This window comes from Microtus ochrogaster, unplaced genomic scaffold, assembly GCF_000317375.1.
Source record: "Microtus ochrogaster isolate Prairie Vole_2 unplaced genomic scaffold, MicOch1.0 UNK3, whole genome shotgun sequence".
Classification (NCBI taxonomy): domain Eukaryota; kingdom Metazoa; phylum Chordata; class Mammalia; order Rodentia; family Cricetidae; genus Microtus; species Microtus ochrogaster.
In genome coordinates, this window is record NW_004949101.1 from 15,567,376 (window position 1) to 15,570,732 (window position 3,357).

The following is a 3,357-nucleotide window of genomic DNA, read 5'->3' on the forward strand; positions in this document are numbered from 1 at the left end:
GAGAGAGAACCCTTGAAGGAGTCAGGAGGTATTAGGACGGTGGTGAAGCTAAGGATGGGGGAGGGGAGGGGAGAATAAATGAGTCCTTGTATTAACCACGCAGAGGGTCAGGAGTGGTGGCTTAAGGCTTTAATCTTAATATTTGGGAAGCAGAAGCAGGTGGATTAGTGGGAGTTCAAGGCTAATCTGGTCTCCTGGCCTACAGAGCAAATTCTAGGTCAGTCTGTCTTTAAAAGGAGTTTTGGGGAAATCCAGGGGTTTGCAGCAATGTAGCCTTGGAAAAGTGACTCCCAGACTGTGGTCGACTGTGGGAAAGAGACTCTGACTCGTAACGGAGTCGTTTGGAATTCCTGTGGGTTGACCTCTTGGATGTGGTCATCAGTGAGGAGGAGAATGTCAAAGCTTTTATTTTCAAAGCTTCCTCTTCGACTGGAGTTAGCATTTGTATGATATCTGATTTGTGCACTGTGCACAGGAGTGGGAGTCAGGTTACTCTGTGGGAAGCCAAAAAGCAGGATCCTGCTGAATACAATGCCACATGCCCGATGGTCCCAGGATGCCTGGGAAGGAAAACTGAAAGTTCTAGGCCATCCCAGGCTACACCCAATCTCAAAGTGAAACAAAACAAAGCAAACACAAGAAATAGGGAAAAGCAGCTGCCGTGGGTACTCACCAACAACTGTGCTGTTTTAGACGACGGAGAACCATGATATCCAGAGTGGACTAAAGGACAGGGAGACTGATCCTCAATCCCAGGCCGTGCTCCCCTGGCCACCAACATCACTCTTACCTGAATGCTCGGTGGAAAGCAGCATCCCAAAGTACGTTGGGATCTGGATTCTAACTGTATATGGCTTAGAAACACTCCAAACCTGTATCTGAGGACCCGAACAAAAGCTTTCAAATCCAGTCATGGGCAGCCAAAGAAGTACAGGAATGAGCAAGGAGGCCTACGCACAGAGCCTGCGACACGGCAGAAGGATGGCCCCAGCCCTCCAGCACAGGCACTCGGAGGCAATACCAGGACTTTGGAATCATTTCAAAAGGAGCAGGAAATCCAGACTCCAATTTGGAATCTTCACACTTTTAAATCCCGGCAGCCAATGTAAAACTTACATTTCATTTTTGAGAAGTTATAAATAAAGAAACAGAATGTTCTAACCTGGGGTGGCATGGGGACGGGCGAGGGGGACAGAAAACGGAAGGAAGCATGGCTCTGTCATCTGTGGTAGCACGCTTACCTGTGCACAGAATATGTGTGTGCATGTGTACATTTATTTATTTATTTATTTATTTATTTATTTATTTATTTATTCCCCAGGACAAAGGCTGTGAGAATGACTATTGTTAGGGAGGGTACCTGGGATAGAGCGAATACATGTCCTTTTAAATTATAAAACTATTTTATTGCTTTATGTGTATAGGTGTTTTGTCTGCATACATGTCTGTGGTGTACCACATGTATGCCTGCCTGGTGGACAAGACCACATAGGTTCTCCCTGCCTCGGGGACATTGCCCTAAATGAAACAAGTCAGGCACCAGAGGGCAAGCTCTGTCTAGTTGCACTCACACAAAGCACATAGTAAAACCATGGAAAGAGAACGTTCCAAGGGCTGGGCAGAATAACTGCTTAGCGGGTAGTTTCCATTTTGCAAAATGAAGGTTTTTAGCCACCTGCTGCCTAACAGTGTGAAAGCGGGTCACACTTTTGTACACTTGAAAATCACACCGCAAAAGAAGGGAAGAGAGAAAAAAGGGGAGGGAGAGGGAAGAATGTAGGGAGAGAACCTGAGTCAAAATGGCTTTGTGAGGGGGAAACCTTCCTTGACAGCTAGACTTGGGTCCTGTGCTTCCGCTAAGCAGGTGGCCTTCCCTCGGAGCCTTTCCCTGCCCACCATCCAGTGCTCCAATCCCGTTAGTGCTGTCGTTCTGCTTTCTGCTGTGGGAGAGGATGTGTTGGAAAGCCAATCCCGCGTGGGCTATGAGTTTTCCCACCATGCTCTCCCCACACACGGACTAAGTTCACCTGATTTTCAGACACACCGAACAAAAGAGTAAATTCTCAATCTTCTGAGCCACCTCCTCTGATGTTGCTTTGCTCCGACACACCCTCCCTAGCGTGTTGAACTAGAACCTTTGAAACTGTGAGCAGAAATTAATCTTCTTTAAGTGGCATGGCAGTGTGCAGCAGAGGAGCCATGTGGACGGAGAAGTTAGGCCAGTCAGTGCCTCTGCAGGCATCAGCTGGGCCTCTCCTTGAGCACTCACAACAGTGGCTGCCGCTCATGGGAACTCCAGAAAGTGGGCCCAACAACTTTCCAGAGCTGGAGCGGTAAATATGGCTCCTGCCAGTACCTGCCAGTATGAGACTAGACTCTTAGAGAACCAAGGAGGAAGGAGCCCGCCACCAGAGCCCAGCAGCAAAGGGCCTAACCACCACCTAACAGTTTAAACTTCAGCTCATGCAGTCAGATAACGCTACACACTTGAAAAACAGCAACAAAACAGGTCCAGGCCGAGAAAAACCTCTGAACAAGTTACAATATGCTTGAAAAAAATGCTTAGATGATAAAAAAGAAAAAAAAATTGTTATAGATTGTCAATAAATAGTTTAATAAAATAAAGTTTTTAAAGAAGAGTAAAGTAATATTTTTTTAAAAAGCCATATAAGGATGGGAACTATATGGGGCACCTGGATCCTGTATGTTGCTTTGTTGGCTTTGAATTTTTTTTTTTTTTAGGAACCAGAAATTTTATTTAATCCACCTTCCTTTATTAACATTCTAAACACTATAATCCAAATTAATCTCGTTGTGAGCCAGCTTTGTGATAGGCACCATCAGTAACCAAACAGTGACAGACCTTAGCCTATTTGCTTTTTCCAGCCCCTTTTAACCTCTAGCTGTCACCTGTCCCTTCTTGGTTAATTATCTCTTAATTTTAACCCCTGTGAAATAGGGACCAAAAGTACCAACCTCAGTATTCTGAGATTTAAAGAGACGGCCCAATGGTAAGTAAGCCAAGCTCTGAGGACCGTTCCAGCTCCAGTGGTTCCCACTCTCTGGTAGAGCTCCTTCTCCGGTCCTGGGCTGAGAAACCAACCACACAGCTCTAAAGACCAAGTGAGACCCTGGATGGTAAAGTGCGTGGGCTCGTGACCACCACTAGCCACATCCACCCTCAAGGCTTCCAAGGTTCATCTCCCCCGCAGATGGCTCCTGACTGGAGACTCTCAGTTCCCCTTGTCACACCTGGAACCGTATGAAGGACACAACAGAGGCCAAAGACAGAGTAACCAGCCCCAGTGGACAAACATTGATGAAGCAACTGCGAAGTTGGTGACATGTGTTCTTGGG